General features: G+C 33.4%; 1 long non-coding RNA gene across 1 annotated transcript; it reads right to left on the bottom strand.

Annotated features, from left to right (window-relative positions):
* Window positions 1-1,203: 1,203 nt before the first annotated feature.
* On the bottom strand, window positions 1,204-4,533 carry LOC143084438 (uncharacterized). The gene is made up of 4 exons (XR_012981077.1): window positions 4,265-4,533; window positions 3,495-3,563; window positions 2,014-2,250; window positions 1,204-1,417 (listed from the first exon to the last, which is right to left on the bottom strand). It is a non-coding gene; the product is annotated as an uncharacterized LOC143084438 (long non-coding RNA).
* Between the last annotated feature and the right edge of the window lie 4,949 nt (window positions 4,534-9,482).

The raw sequence follows: 9,482 nt of genomic DNA, 5'->3' as shown, positions 1-9,482 counted from the left end.
AGTGCCATCACTCTGGAAACAGTAAATAAAACAAAGAAAATCTAATTTGACCTGTCTTTAGTCATCCAAAACATATTATTACATTTCAAATAATTTAAAAAAAGCGGGCATCTTTATATGATTTGAAAACCAAAAGAGTTACAGACGAGCGGACATGTAGGTCCTTGATGATTATCTTAGACTATAATGTTTGTTGGCGGTAGAGAGGCTTTTTACGGAACAAAAAGTCATATTGAACTAAAATTAATTTTGCAATGTACTGTCGACTTTTTGTACTTTGCAGGCTTACTACATGCAGAATAATCGTACAGTACACTTGATAATTGTAACATGTATCAACGAGACAGTGAAAGCTTTGCGTTATTAAGCTTATGAATATCTAAAAGCAAGATAATTTGTTACTTAATTGCTGATTGAGTATACTTTAAATATGACCTTTGAATAACATATACACGACGCAGTTTTATTTCAATAAAACAATTTATGCATATCATGTCCGATTTTCATTTTCACAGGAAAACATAATTTACATTGACCCCAAACAATTTGATGTTAAATACGCTGTGTCTTTTCATAATATTTATAAATAATCAATATCAAATTACTTATTTTTAATGTTGTTTAACATTTTCAAAAAACGTAATTTAGGCAGTCTTGTTCTTGCGTATTACATATATTTGTTAGAGTGGAGGTTGATCTGTTTTGAAAGTACATTGGAGATGTGGTAACGTTTTGTCATAATTTGATTTTAAGAATACATTAAATATCTACAAAGATATTCTATGCGCTTTTCTAGATTTACCTTCACCCGGAACGTTCAAACTAAAAAAAACTGAACGCTAATGATATATAAATACTTGAGTACTTAATTATTTCATTTGATTAAGAAGGAAACCTGTTTCACACCGTTTTACTTCTTTAAATATAGGTGTTCCAAAGTAGGATTTTCTGGAATTGTTTTTTTTTTTAAAATAAAATATGACAAATAATTTAATGAACTGTCATATTTCTTGTTAGTAGTGTGATAAAACATTTGAAAATCCCACGGAAGCAATTATACACGAAACCACGATTCCCTCAAATACCACAGTCAAGTAAAACCTTAATTTAGAAATTGAGCAGTACGTATCATTATACTTTTTTTTAATCTATAATAAAGATAAAAATACATGTAGTATCTATTTGGTGCAGACAACACACTGAACGTCAGCATACTTAGTGTAGGTTGGACATCTCAGACTACCACAAGCTGTTCTTATACCGTACACAAGAGCCTGATCGTCGTCAGTTGATCTACCGTCAAATGGTTCAGCATCTTTATCGCCACATATATAGTCCATAGAGTTTTGTGTTTTGTATGTACTAAGTATATATCCGCTATATTCCGCTGTCCATCCGTTGTAACATGTTTTTCGTCCTACAAAACAGAACTAGAACATGTGAAACGTAGTTAGGTTTATAAGTTGTAAAAGAGGGACTAAAGATACCAGAGGCAGAGTCAAACTCATAGATTGAAAATCAACTGACAACGCTATGGCTAAAAATAAAAAGACAAATACACAAATAATAGTACAGAAGACACAACATAGAAAACTAAAGAGTAAGCAACACGAACCCCACCATGTAACATGCATGTTAGTGAAAGTAAAAGGTAACTTTGTGCATTATTGTTTTCATTGGAAAGAAAAAAGTCCAGATGATACGCTCAATGGAACTAACTTTAATACGAAAACACCTTCCTTCTGCAACCACTTAATCAAAAGAAGACGTTTTTATAATGTTTACCCCGCGTTAAGATCAATAGACACCAGTGACTATAATACTTTTCATTATCAAGACTTAAGCCGCTCAAACCTATCATTCAAATAAGTTGAAGCTTCATTTGTTGGTACTTTAACGACCTTGAAAAAATTCCATAACAACTTATAATTTTCCGGATACGTCATGAAAGCTAAAAACACATTGCTTATATCAAGATCTACACTAATTATGAACATTATTGTAGAAAGTTACCAGGAATCATAAGAACAGACGATTTCTTTTTTCTATGACAAACTGCGCATGGAAGCTCTTTGTTTCCTAAACTATTTGACCATCCATGTGGCTTCGAGTTATAAAATGTCTGGTATTCCACACCAAATAACACGTGATTGTCATGTGGTTGAAACTGTCCATTTTCAGGGTCATTTGGAAGGCAAAGGTAGTTTGATCCACCACCTTTGTGTAATGGATGATTTCCTCCGGCTTGTCCTAAAACAATCATACCATGGTGTAAATATTTGTACTGTTAGAACGTCAAAAATGATTTAGAATTATATAAATAGCTATTAAAAAATCTCCCAACATAAACAGGAAACCAAGCTAAGGGTAGGGACACACAAATTTATCAGGAAAATATAATTAGAATGTGTATAAAATCTTGTTCAACAGTTTGGGAAGCCAATGTTTTAATGCGCTAAGGGAAATAACATTCTTACACTTAAATAGACACGTGAAGCTATAACTGGTGCCACATGTGGAACAGAATCTGCTTGTCAATACCTTTTTGGAGCACCCCAAATGTGACCCTTCCGGAGCACCTGTGAACACCCCAAATGTGATCACAGGTGCTCCGGAAGGGTATTGATAAGCAAAACAAAACTTTACAATAAAAGAGATAATTTCAGCTTCCCAATTATGAACTTTCCATTTCTAAGTAGCAACATTCCAGCAGCGCCTGCATTTGAAGTATATATATCCAAATTGATCCGATATACCCGTGCCTGTATTTCCTTTGATGATTTCCTTGATAGAGGGTTGCTGCTCACAAGGAAGTTATCAAACCAAGAGTTCCAAATGGTGAAGTTGAAATCATCCCTTCGTAAATTTTACGGACGCCATCACAATTTGGTTGCCCGTTATGGAATAACCGTTTCACAGATGATATCGGATATGTTCCTTACGTCGTAACTACAACCCCCATATTTTTCATGAATGTGACCTACCGAATTAGACTATTTACCGGGTTTGTAATAACATGAGCAACATGACGGGTGCCACATGTGGAGCAGAATCTGCTTACCTTTCCGGAGCACCTGGGATCACCCCCAGGTTTTGTTGGGGTTCGTGTTGCTAAGTTTTAGTTTTCTATGTTGTGTCATGTGTATTATTATTTGTCTGTTTGTCTTTTTCATTTTTAGACATGGCGTTATCAGTTAACTTTGATCTATGAGTTTGACTGTCCATCTGGTATCTTTAGCCCCTCTTTTATAGTCTACCCGAGATATCTGGTCTTTTTATTTGTATTTTGTTTTGTTTTCCTTTTTTGTTGTGTAGGAACATAGAATCGCCATATTTAAGGAGTGATTTCCTATGTAGTACGGGAATAAATAAATTCTTGTATGTGTCATTTTAAAAGTATTTCGTGTGTAAAATTATAGGGCTTTTTGTCACTTATTGTAATTGCCATATTTAAAAAAACAAACATTTGCAACGACAAACTGAACATCTACTACCTGTATAGACAAGCTCAGTATCATCCGGACAACTTTTCCGAGCCCACCTGACGTACGTTACTCCTATATCTGGAAAAACATGTTTGAATGGAAGAGATTAAGTTTATTTTCAGAAAAATCGGCTTATTTTCAAAACGAGTACCAAAAACTTCCATTCAGATAAAGTATTGACAGATGATTTCATGTTACATCGATCTTATATGAAACAATCATACCACATTGAAATTCACGAGGCGATTCAAAATTTATGGCATAATATGTATTTACAAGAGTTGGTGCTCCTTTATTCTTGTGATGTTAAAGAATTTTGAAAATGTTGATTGTGCGCATATTTTGAGTATAAAACATGAGGTTGAACGCATATACATACGTTTAATGTTCCTCATATAACACGTTTAGAACCCTCAATAACCTACAAAAAGAAGCATTTTTAACAAGGTCAGTATTTTCTTTAACTTAGCTTTATTTAATTGAACACGCGTAATATGAACATTTTTGATATATACTCAAGATATCATTCTGACTGACAGAAACGATGTTTAGCAGGCTTATACAAAAGCCATTGCAGAGCTAAAATACGCTTTTAGAAAATTTTAGAAATTTTACCTCGTTTTTTATGTACACTCATGGAAATAGCACATATGCAACTCATATACTTAATTGGTTCGATCCCCTTTTCTTCTAGAAACACGTGCATTATGCACGGAAATCGGCGTTTTAGATTTTCTGTACCTCAAACAATTTCAGTCTATGTAGCATTTATTCCTCACCTTTGAGTTTGTGTTGAACAGATGTTTCGATAGTTTTATTTGTAGTTGCCATTTTCTTATCTAACAGCGACTCCATTTTGTCTGACATAGCAGCTTCAATACCTTTCTGTATCTCTTGTTCGATGTAAGCTTTCAAGTGGGTGTTCATTCTGGTCACATCTAGATCAGCTTTTAATGTAGCTTTTAAATCATCTAATAACGGCATAGTAATGATTTTCTCACATGTTTCTCTTTCTGAGCACGAATTGCTTTCAAGCGAGGCAACCATGTTCACCTGTTAAAAGGCAAACAATGTGTTGAAATACATTTTTACCATTGAGCAGAAATATTCTTTTTACATCTATCATATGAACTTCAAAATATATACAAAACTATTTCTACATACGCAGTTTGTTATTTTACGTTTAATAGACACACAGGAGGTTACACGAAGTTTGACCTTGATGATATTGAACTACGTTGTTTTGAAATAAAGCGGTCATAAATATTTCATTCATACACATTTACAATAACACATCATTTAGACATTCTTGTTTAAATCAACTGTTTACCACTTGCTATCTGGCTCTTGCAATATCGTAAACAGACGTTTGGAAACAAGGTTTGTTGTAGTGCTTAAGGTGGTACCCAACACTTCCACTAAAATTAATTTGGCTCGTTTAATTTTCATAAAATTTGGACAATGTATTAACCTTGACCCTCTAACAAAAATATAAAAATTTCAAAAATTTTGAACCAACCGTTTTGTCAGAAAAGTTACACTGGTTATATAGCAGTTTGACAAACACCAATTTTTATCATTGAGAAGTTTAACATTTCCTTTACAACACAACGTAATTAAAACATTTAGCTGACTTTACTGAGTTATCTCCCTGTAGTGTTAGGTACCACCTTAAAATGTCGTAAACAGACGTATGGAAACTCGGTGTTTTATAGCTCCTGTAATTTTGTTAACATATGGACGTATACATCTAAGTGTGCTATAGCTTTTATAGTGTTGTTACATGTAACAGACGTATAAAAACTAGTATCTCAATTGTTTGTAAAACAATTGAAAGGTCTTTCCTGTAAAAGTGATGTTTTCGTAATGTACTTTGTACGACCTTTCGTTTGATATACGACAAGCATCCCTTCTGAAACTTTTCACTTTTATCACTTAATGACCTCATCCGCCTACATTTTTGAGATCGGAATTATTATATATGGAACAGAGCAGATGAGCTTTCATTTGATATGCGACAACGCCATGTTCTAGAAAGTTTGATTTTTGCACTTAATAACCCTATCCAACTAATTTTTGGAGGTTGGGAATTTGATATTTCAAATGTACACATCATGACCTTTCATTTGATATACAACAACCCTACCTTAAAAGAACATTTATTTTTTGCACTCAATGACCCCATCTAACCCATTTTTGGGAGACGTCAATTTGAAATTTGAAATGTACGCTTTATGTTCTTTCATTTGATATGCGACAACCTTACCATCTGAGAAATTTAAATGTTTGCACTAAATGACCCAACCCTTCCCTCTGGGATGAAAAGGGGGTTTAAATTTTTCATTTTTAAGTAGAGTTTATTAAGACCTTCAATTTGATATATCAGATGACCCCATTTAACAAAGTGCAAATAATGATGCAATATCAACTATATAAATAGAAGTTATGAAACTTACAAAGTCAATGCAAAACTTGAAAATTTCAAATTGATTTTTTGGTGTTTTTTTCCATGGAATGTTTTTGGTATTTGGTCAAACATATAACTATGTTAACCTCTTCAATTTCTTAAACATTTTAGGTGGTAAGTTGATGTTGATTCAGAAATACATGCCGCCGCTCGCAAAATTTCAAACTGCATTATCTCTAAAACGACAATAGATATCTCAAATCTGTTAAATGATAAATGATCTACAGTTGAAGGACAACATTATAGAAAAAGAATTGGAACAATTTCAAAGTTCACCAAGGTCACAATTAATCATCAAATATATGATGCAATACAAAACTTGAGAACCGGAAGTCGTAGAGACATGGGACTATCACCATTCAACTCAGGACCACTTGACCTTTCAAATATCACAAGGTCAAGGTCATAGTATAATGTGAAGGTCAAGGTGAAATTTCATCATGACCTGACATTGACCTTAAATTGAAGGTCTTGAACTACTGATCATCTTTGCAGTTTATAGTAGGTTGATATATGTTACCTTTAAAAAGATATACACACAATACTACACTTTTAAGAATCATCCCGTCGTAACTTTTGAACAGACAGTCGGACTCTTTTGAGGTCAGTGTATAAAATGTAGAGCTCGTTGAGAGGAACATTTTATACGCTGTAAGTATACAGCAAACTCTTATCGTTTTCTTAATATGAAAGCTTGAAATTGCAGCGTAATTTTTTTTTGCACTCAGTGACCTTTGACCTTGGGTGCAAATTAAAGGTCACATAAACCTAAGATTATTGGTGTAGGTCCCAAGTCTTTACGACTTCCGGTTCTGGAGATACAATTTTTCAAAAATTGTGTATATTTTTTCAAGGGAAATAACTCCTTATAAGGGTTAACAACAAAATGATTATATATGTTAATTAACATTGCCATCTGGTCTTGTACATGTTGCCGTTTTCAAATGGATTCTATCTTGAATACTTTTTGAGAAAAATGTAAAAGAAAGAAATTGCTTCAAGGGGACATAACTCTCATAGGGAATGATGAAATCCTTAGCAGCCTCATATGGTAACACATCATGATGAGATCTAACTATTGTCTAAATAAGGTCATGATATCTTCAAAAACAACGAGGGGGGGCCATGTCGAAAAAAACAATAAAAGGGAGATAACTTCTAAAGGGGATGATGAAATCCTACACAGCCTCATCTGGTAATACTTCATGATGAGGTCTACCGATGGTCCATATTTGGTCTTGATAACTCCAATAGAAACAAGGGGAGGCCATGTTAAACAAATGCTGGATGAAAAAAAAAAAAAACTAGTATCTCAATTGTTTGTAAAACAATTGAAAGGTCTTTCCTGTAAAAGTGGTGTTTTCGTAATGTACCTTGTACGTTCTTTCGTTTGATATACGACAGCATATATACCTTCTGAAACTTTCCGCTTTTAACACTTAATGACCTCATCCGCCTACATTTTTGAGATCGGAATTCTGATATAAATAACATAGAGTAGATGAGCTTTCATTTGATATGCAACAACTCTATGTTCTGGAAAGTTTGCTTTTTGCACTTAATAACCCTATCCAACTAATTTTTTGGAGGTCGGGATTTGATATTTCCAATGTACACATCATGACCTTTCATTTAATATACAACAACCCTATTTTAACAGAAAATTTATTTTTTGCACTCAATGACCCCATCCAACCCATTTTTGGGAGACGTCAATTTTAGATTTGAAATGTACGCTTTATGTTCTTTCATTTGATATGCGACAACCTTACCATCTGAGAAATTTGAATGTTTGCACTAAATGACCCCACCCGTCCACCTGGGATAAAAAGGGGGTTTAAAATTTTCATATTTAAGAAGAGTTTATTAAGACCTTCAATTTGATATATCAGATGACCCCATTTGACAAAGTGCAAATAATGATGCAATATCAACTATATAAATAGAAGTTATGAAACTTACAAAGTCAATGCAAAACTGGAAAATTTCAAATTGATTTTTTGGTGTTTTTTTCCATGGAATGTTTTTGGTATTTAGTCAAACATATAACTATGTTAATCTCTTCAATTTGTAAAACATTTTAAGTGGTAACTTCTTGTTGATTCAGAAATACATGCATCCGCTCGCAAAACTTCAAACTGCATTATCTCTAAAACGACAATAGATATCTCAAATCTGTTAAATGATAACTGATCTACAGTTGAAGGACAACATTATAGAAAAAGAATTGGGACAATTTCAAAGTTCACCAAGGTCACAATTAATCATCAAATATATGATGCAATACCAAACTTAAAAACCGGAAGTCGTAGAGACATGAGACTATCATCATTAAACTGAGGACCACTTGACCTTTCAAATGTCACAAGGTCAAGGTCATTGTATACTGTTAAGGTCAAGGTGAAATTTCATCATGACCTGACATTGACCTCAAATTGACGGTCTTGAATTACTGATCATCTTTGCAGTTTATAGTAGGTTGATATCTGTTAACTTTAAAAAGATATACACACAATACTATACTTTTAAGAATCATCCCGTCGTAACTTTTAAACAGACGGTCAGACATATTTGGGCATATTGCATAAAATGTAGAGCTCGTCGAGAGGAACAATTTACACGCTGTATGTATGCAGCAAAGTCTTATCGTTTTCCTAATATGTAAGCTTGACATTGCAGCGTAATTTTATTTTGCACTCGGTGACCTTTGACCTTGGGTGCATATTGAAGGTCACATGAATTAAAGATTATTGGTCAAGGTTCAAGGTCTCTACGACTTCCGGTTCTGAAAATAGAATTTTTCAAAAATTATTTATAATTTTTAAAGGGAAATAACTCCTTATAAGGATAAGTAACAAATTAATTGTTTATGTTTATAAACATTGCCATCTGTTCTTGTACATGCTGTCATTTTCAATTACATTCTATCTCAAATACTTTTTGAGAAAAATGCAAATATTAAAAATTGCTATAAGGGGATATAACTCTCAAAGGGGATGATGAAATCCTATGCAGCCTCATGTGGTAATACATCATGATGATATCTACCTATTGTCCATATAAGGTCATGATATCTTTTAAAACATTAAAGGGGGGCCATGTTGAAAAAAATGAATAAAAGGGAGATAACTTCTAAAGGGGATGATGAAATCCTACAAAAGTTCATCTGGTAAAAGTTCATGATGAGGTCTATCGATGGTCCATATTTGGTCTTGATAACTTCAACAGAAAGGGGAGAAGGCCCTGTCAAAAAAATGTTGGAAGAAAAAAAAGAAAAAGAAACTAGTATCTCAATTGTTTGTAAAACAATTGAAAGGTCTTTCTTGTAAAAGTGGTGTCTTCGTTATGTTCTTTGTACGAACTTTCGTTTGATATACGACAAGCATACCTTCTCAAACTTTCTGCTTTTAACACTTAATGACCTCATCCGCCTACATTTTTGAGATTGGAAGTATGATATATGTAACATAGAGTAGATGGGCTTTCATTTGATATGCGACAACGCCATGTTCTAGAAAGTTTGATTTTTG

The sequence above is a fragment of the Mytilus galloprovincialis genome, chromosome 7 (assembly GCF_965363235.1).
Source record: "Mytilus galloprovincialis chromosome 7, xbMytGall1.hap1.1, whole genome shotgun sequence".
In the NCBI taxonomy this organism is placed as follows: Eukaryota; Metazoa; Mollusca; class Bivalvia; order Mytilida; family Mytilidae; genus Mytilus; species Mytilus galloprovincialis.
Note: the sequence above shows the minus strand (reverse complement) of the source record. Positions and strands in the feature narration are given on the sequence as shown.